Source organism: Magnolia sinica, chromosome 17 (assembly GCF_029962835.1).
Source record: "Magnolia sinica isolate HGM2019 chromosome 17, MsV1, whole genome shotgun sequence".
Taxonomy (NCBI): domain Eukaryota; kingdom Viridiplantae; phylum Streptophyta; class Magnoliopsida; order Magnoliales; family Magnoliaceae; genus Magnolia; species Magnolia sinica.
In genome coordinates, this window is record NC_080589.1 from 52,103,449 (window position 1) to 52,111,533 (window position 8,085).

General features: G+C 37.8%; 1 long non-coding RNA gene across 1 annotated transcript; it reads left to right on the plus strand.

Moving 5' to 3' along the window:
* The first annotated feature begins 1,490 nt into the window (after nucleotides 1-1,490).
* On the plus strand, nucleotides 1,491-2,354 carry LOC131231802 (uncharacterized). The gene is made up of 3 exons (XR_009164534.1): nucleotides 1,491-1,639; nucleotides 1,729-1,809; nucleotides 1,900-2,354. It is a non-coding gene; the product is annotated as an uncharacterized LOC131231802 (long non-coding RNA).
* The last annotated feature ends 5,731 nt before the right edge of the window (nucleotides 2,355-8,085 follow it).

Genomic DNA, 8,085 nt, shown 5'->3' on the forward strand with positions numbered 1-8,085 from the left:
CGCTCAATTTCATGTTTGCCCCTCTGATTTTCTAGTATGCCTCGCTCAATCTCATGTTTGCCCCGCTGATTTTTCAGGTTGCCCCACTGATTTTTTAGTTTGCCCCACTGAATTCATAGTTTGCTCCACTGAATTTCATGTTTACCCCGCTGATTTTCTAGTTTCCCCTGGGCAATTTCATGTTTGCCCCGCTGATTTTCTAGTTTCCCCTGGGTAATTTCATGTTTGCCCCGCTCAATTTCATGTTTGCCCTAGTTGATTACATGTACTTATTCGATCTAATACGAATCCAACCCATTTCATGAAGAAATTGTGACCAATTAACCAACCAACAAAACCAATTACAAATAACATCTTCTTGTTACATCGAAACATGTATGTGTTCACTAAACTGGCTAACGTTGAACTTGGTAAAATGATATGGTTGAATAATTGAAAATTGAGATTAATCAGGAATACACATTGATCAGGAGATTATGCATTGAATTTTTTATAGTGTGCCTCATTGAATATCTAGCTTACCCTGCTCATTATGCAGTTTGCCCCGCTCAATTTCATGATTGTCGCGATCAAATTATAGTTTGTCTTGCTTACGTTGGTAGTTTGGCTTACACAATTTTCGGTATTTCCCATTCCAGTTCTATCTCCATTTCATATGAAGCTTGATCAAATTAATGAAATGCTACATTCTTTTCAACGTAGTCTGATTTTGTCCACAACGTTTATCTTGTGAATTTTATGTTTGATATATTTTTTAATTCATCTTTGCAGGCGACGAATATTCTGCCGTAATCCCCAACCCAACATGTAGGTGTACACTCACATGGTGGTTTGACAAGGTGAAGGGTGGAGTGGATAAGCACGATCATCGTCTAAATTTGTTTAGGCAATCTCCTTTCTCGTTTCTATTGCATGTTACATCTTTTAGATTTTTAGGGGCTCTATTTCACCTTCTTTTTGTAAGATACAAAGGTGATCTAGTATTTGAGATCAAGGGGAGGCGATTGCACTTTAATGAGATGGACTTGGCCCTCATTACCGGTCTTAAGATTGGAGATCTAACTGTACTGAAGAATCGTTGCAGTACGAGTTCATTAAGAGACAAATACTTCAAAGAATATCCAGTATTAAAGAAGCAACTAATGGAGGTGTTTGAGAGATTAGTTGACACCAATGAGCATGAGGACGTCATGAAGGTTGCCCTACTTCTAGTTGTGAAGCACTTTCTTAGGGGAACCGAACCGAAAACCATATGCAACATGGATTATATTTACTTAGTTGACTCACTAGATGATTTCTATAGGTATCCCTAGGGTAGTTTGGGATACTATATAATGTTGCAAGGAATCGAATCTGCTGTTACTGCATCAAGTTCCCCTCGGTACACTGTATGTGGTTGCGTCCTTCCTCTATAATTAAGAATACCTTTTACTTTATATATGTTTTCCCTCTATGGTCAATTATGGATTTTTAACCTGGTGCAATTTCATTCTAACAGGTATGGGCAGTAGAGATATTACTGGCCCTACAAGACTATGTTGTTTCGTACGTTCCGCATCAAATTCCACGCTTCATTCAATATCAAGGTTGGAAGGGTTGGAGGTATAACAGAAAACATGCTATTTTCGATAGTAAAGTTGTAAGTTTATATATATATCCCCATCATTTACTTTGCTTAACTTGATGTATATGCTTTTTTATTTAACATTACTCTTTGTTCTTTTGTAGACAACAGTAGTAATGAAATTAGAACCAACGCTACGAGAATGGAAAACGGATGTCGTTTGCTTTGTGCGTGACAGTTTCCAGGTGAGATGTTATGGAAAATGAACTATAATTTCATGTTTGCCATTGTAAAGTTATCCTTACTCTTACATATCCATCTATATATTTTTGTAGCTTACTGAGACCCAGGAAGATGATGAGGAGGGTAATGAGATTGATCACAAGAAGGGTGACGAGTCAGATGATAGCGATGAGAAAGGCGTGGAGGGAGAGTGACCGAGGGGTGGTATACCAAATGTTGTTCTTATGGAGGAATTTAAGATTGAGAGGGAAGAGTTGAAGAAGGAGAGAGAGGAATTGAAAAATGAGAGGGAGGAATTGAGAAAAGAGAGGGCAGAGATGAGAAGGAAAGAAGCATTGTTTAATGATAGGGAAACATTACTGAGGAGGGAGAAGGATTTGTTCTTTGTGGACAAGGAATGGTTCTTCAAGGACAAAGAAAAGTTAGTGAATGAGATGGAGGAGTTTAATAAGGAGAAGGAAGGTAGTCGTACACAGAGGGGATGTAATGTGATGGAGGAGGAGGGTGAGGAGTTGAGGAAGAGAGTGGAAGTAAATGATATTGAAGATAAAGAACTTGAATATGTGGATCTTAATGTGCAATCGTATAGTAATGTCAAAGGTAATGTATGGAATGAATCCACTTCTCATGCCGTTTATGAAAGGAGAGCCAAAATGATACCGAAGCCGTCATATTACAAGATTTCTTCATACTTGTCCTTGTCTGCATTCGATACAACCCCTGGGGCGGACAAGGAAAAGTTAGCGAATGAGAGGGATGAGTTTAATAAGTAGAAGGAAGGTAGTCTTAAACAGAGGGGCATTTTGTGATGGAGGAGGAGGGTGAGGAGTTGAGGAATAGAGTAGAAGTAAATGATATTGAAGATAAAGAACTTGAACACGCATCCACTTCTCCTCCCGTTTATGAAAGAAGAACCAAAAGGATACCGAAGCCGTCATATTATAAGGTTTCTCCATACTTGTCCCTGTCTGCATTTGATGCAACCCCCGGAGCAGTTCATGAACCTGAGCAAGTAACAGCTTTTACTACTTCTCTGATACCATTTCCTGTACAGATGGATCCTTTCAGGATACTATCCACACAGGATGTGAAAGAGGCAGAGGACTGGTATGAAGTAAACAAGGACATGCCAGAGGGGAAATAGTTCAGAACGATATGGATGAAGGATGCCTGGGTTAATAGCGAGGTAAGCATTACTAATTTATTCTCTATATGCATCAATTGCCATGTAATCAATTTTTATATGAATCTATGATGAAATCGTACTATCCTATTGATTAGGCTATCGACACATACATCGACTTCCTTGAGAAAAAGCATAACGCCCTCTCAATAGCATATCCTCAGGATTGCAAGTTTTGTCCTACATATTTTATAGTAAATGTTTATTACGGCAATCCTTAATCTGTTTGAAAATTTTATTTTATTACATGTATTGAACTTTGATCATGTTTGTAACAGCAAAGCCTCGAGGGGTGTTTGCCGATTTTGATCGCATACCGGGCCTCCAATTCAGCGTCAGAACGGTCATCGCTAATAGGCCAGCTGGCCACGGCCTACGCAATTGCCAAGCAGCGAGATAAACCATATGTCAGAGCGATTTGGTGTTATGAACGAGTAATGCACTCGTCACAGAACATCATCTCTTACTGTTATATGTTCTATAATGTTTTGACAAATATATTATTTTGTGAATCATGGATAGGTTTATGCGCTAATAAATCATGACAATTCATATTGGTTTTTGCTTGTCATCTATCCTAGAAAAAGAGAAATCGTTATTGTGGATAGCTTATACACATATCTAATGCCGAAGTTCAAGCATAAGATGAAGAATATGACCAATGCACTCCTCGTTTTCTTCCATGCCACTGGAGACAGTACTGCGCTTAAAGGGAAGAAGTGGACCGTCAGATTCGATGAATCTGTGCCGAAGCAGGACAATGGTTATGACTGCGGCATATTCGTGATGAAATTCATTGACATTTTTTGTAGCGGTCTCACCTTGGAGGGAATAGACATGCAAAAATTCACCTCTAATTGGAGGAAGTCAATAGCATATGATTACTTGTCTGTAGTCAGGAGGTGATATTTGTGCAGTGCATGGGAGAAAAATTTTGTAAGAATGTATTATTCGAAGGTTTACAGTAATCTTGGAGTGTTGAAAATTTCTAAGCATGTGCATTTTCATGCAAGTTCCTTCTCTAATCACGATAGCCTTGGGAGGGTTGATCCGAATTCCTCTCAACTCTATCATGATTAGAGAAAGAACTCGCACTGAAATGCATATACTTGGAAATTTTCTGCATACTCGCCGGAAGTGCAAGTTTCGATGTATAGCATACTCTGTAATTTTAGTGAATGATGAAATGAACTTTATACTGTCTCACAATATTTTCAGTTTGTCTCGATATGCTCGTCGATCAAGTACAATGCACATGGAACTCAATGCTTGGCAATTGCTCTAGATCAAGTTCAATGTCTCGATATTACACATTGTATGGATTTTATGCACAATGATGCAACTACTGTAGGGCACTTCCTACTCTTTTTTACTGCAATGGGGTGATTTTTAAAGGGAGGTCAGAGATGTTTGTGTTTTCTCTAGGCCATGTTTGGAAACTATGGGTTCATGCCAAACTGCAGCAGGGGAAACTGGGTGAGTATTATGTGGGGAATATTAAAATTGAAACCTGTATGATCATTGTGCTCATTCTTCCAATGCACCCAAGTGGAATTGTATGATCCTTGTATCCATTTACTCTTAGTTGGATGCTTTTATTCACTTTTGAGATGGGACAAGGGGTTGTCATTCAATCCCATAGACACATGACAAGGGTGCAGGGGATTAGGCCTCAGGCTATAGGCTACATCAGTTCTCTGAGTAACCCCTTGGAACTAGCCTATCAAGACCTTTATCAGGACTTATGCAAATGATGCTCTCCCCAGAGGTATCCTCGGTAATATGATCCTTGCCAAATATTCATAGAAATTGATGGATTTCACATTTCTGCCTTAGGCATTATTTTGTTTTAGATTTTTTTATTTTTTATTTTTTAAAAATGATATGGTCCTTGATAGAGTGGAATGGCGGAACAGGAATCATGTTGCCAGCCCAATTAGTTGGGATGAGGCTTATACAAACTGAGATTTGTTACTTGGTTCATACCATTACAAAATACAAACTAAGATTTTACCTTCACAATAGAAAAGTGATCTTCAAACAACAAAAGTATTCGAGAAAATGTAAGGATTCTGCACTTCTATTTGAATTTTGATTTTTACCTTTCTCATTCAAAAAAGTTCTGATTAGTATTTTCAGATTTAAGGAATTGTTTGATACGCCTTTTCACAATATACATAAGTTTTAGAGGCTGATGTTCGAGCTAGGGGTAAGGAGCTAATGCATTCTCTGCTTTTCTTTCTCTCTTGAGTGTGTATGCTCAGTAGTTCTGTTTTGGCCAATAGTTGTTGGCTGGGGCTCATCTTCAATTGGAGATTTACTTAGTGTTTCTCTTCAACAACAGTTGGTTATTCATTAGTTATTAAGTTGGCTGAATTTGATGCTTTTTCTTTCACTAATAGTTGACTAGATGCAAGTGAGCTTTGTAAGATTACAAGTTCTAAGTAAGGAAATCCATGGAAAATGGGGGGGAGTGGTGTATATTATTTAGGACTGTCCATCCATCTAGTGGTTTCTACTGTGGGTAGATAATGGCTAAAAATCAATACGGATGGACTAATCCTACCTAATCTGATAAATGGTCTTCAAAGCTAATAGTAGAAACAAAAGTTGCCGTCGACTATCAACCATTCGCCCATGCAAAGCTGGTGGCTAGGGTTGTATGATGCTTTCACAAGAATGAAGAAAATGGACTCCGGTGAGTGTGCAGCACGTTGCTGCTGTAGAAGACCCACACATCTCACGCAACTATGCTTGTCATGCCTACAAAGAAACATTTCCAATTTGAACAATCACAAGCATGCATTCATATAATTTGGTAATTGTATACAAACCCCTAGATTTCTTGACACCCAGTACATGTCCCCATCGCTTTCAACAACACATCTAATAGGTCTTAAGTACAAAACATACCTTTCAATGCAATGTGCCTATTGGAATGAGCATTTCGAGCATCATTCAAAGCATTGCTCCGAAGATCCATCAAAATTTTTATTTGGGACACCTCCATAGTTTAGTAGTGAAATTAAAGAGATATTTAGGTACGTTTTCCTTGGCTGGTTGCTAAAAAATACAAGCAAAAAAAGTAAAAAAACTAACCCAAACATAAACAATGATGGAATTTATTCATGTTCGTATCGATCCCTAGTGGGGGTGGCTAACATGAAAGGTATGTTCAACAAACTGACCCATACATAAACAAAAAAATACACCAACAAAAAGGTACATGAATAAATTCTAAAAAAAAATACACTAAAAAAAGAGAGCAAAATTTGCAGAAGTCTACATATCATCGATTTTATCGACGTAAGTCGTAGATAATATCGACATATTGTCGATAATATCGAATATAGATGACAGCAGTCCAGCAAGCTTTGCTGAAATTGCAGTGTATATCGATATATCGACACAATGTCGATATATCTATAGCAGAAGACATGTCAATATATCAACATCTTGTGGATAATATCGAATTATGTCCTCATTTGTCCAGCGACCAGACCCAAAAATTCCATATTTAATCGATATATCGACAACATATCGATATATCGATAGCAGATGACATATCGATATATCGACATCTTGTGGATAATATCGAATGATGTCCTCATTTGTCCAGCGACCAAACCCAAAAATTCCATATTTAATCGATATATCGATAACATGTTGATAAATCGATAGCAGATGACATGTCGATATATTGACATCTTGTAGATAATATTGAATTATGTCTGCATTTGTCTAGCGACCAAACCCAAAAATTCCATATTTAATCGATATATCAAGAATTTATAGATCATATCGACATAAGTGATAATACATTGACGATATGTGGATGATATCTACGAATTTAACAACCAGAAATGTATGGTCGATGTTATCGATATATCGTTGATATGATGCACGTAAGTTGTAGATATGATCGACATATCACAGATATAATCGATGTAAGTTGTCAATAATATCGATGAGGTATTGATAATATTGAATCTGGAGTGCAAATGTGCAGCGAAGTTTTGATCCATTTTCATATTATGTCGATATATCGACAGCTTGTCGATATATCTATTGTAGATTTTTCGCCACTTATCAATATATCGATAAATTGTAAATAATATTGAATTACGTCTGAATGTATCCAGTAACAAAACCCCAAGAATTCCATTTTTACTCGATATATCGACATGTTCTAAATACTATCAACAGCATATTGTCGATATATCGACTAGTGGTCGATAATATCAATTAAAGAACTGAACTCTCCAGTGCTCTGACCGTTGAAATTTCGATAGTGTCGATATATCGACAACTTGTCGATATTATCGACAATGATCGGTTTTGAAAAAAAAAACTGCATTAACTACTTTCACCAACCATCCTTTATTTCTCTCAAATTCCATTTGTAGAATCCTTCTTCCAAAACGTTCTGACTATCCTACAGAGAGAGAGAGCAGCCACGATCCTCGTATGGTTATACTAGCCGAAGGATGTCATACCGTAACCGCAGGGCATACATTGTCAGGCACATGGATGAGTAGGACAAACAACTCACGCGACTGGAGCGGCTTTCTGAGGCCATCCAGAAGGGTATAGAACGGGTCGAGCATAAGATTGACACTCTTATTGCCACAATCACCTGTCGACGTGATGATGTCGCTCCACCGAATGGCGGTCCGTCCAGCTAGACTGCATTTAGTCATGTCTGTTGGCTTGTACATCAAGTACCTTTTTGGGATGCCAAGCCTATCGGATGTTATTGTCGAACTGTTTCTTTAAATAGTGGCGTTAATTTCACTTTGACTGATGTAGGGGACTATGATTTTAGTGCCTAAACTTGGGGAACTTTTTTTTATTTTAGTAGTTGGTGTTATGATGAAATTTATTTATGCACTTCCTCTGGACTTTAGATGGACTCAAGAATCTCAACCATGCCATTCACCTTTATCAAAGAATTCATTATTCATAAACTATCCCCTCAATCTTCTGCCACACCCGACTGCCACTCTTATATCATCTGCCCATTCGACAAAACTGAAAAAAGAACTGAGCCCAGCCTTAAGTTTACTATAGCTCGCCATCTAAATTCTTTTTTGGT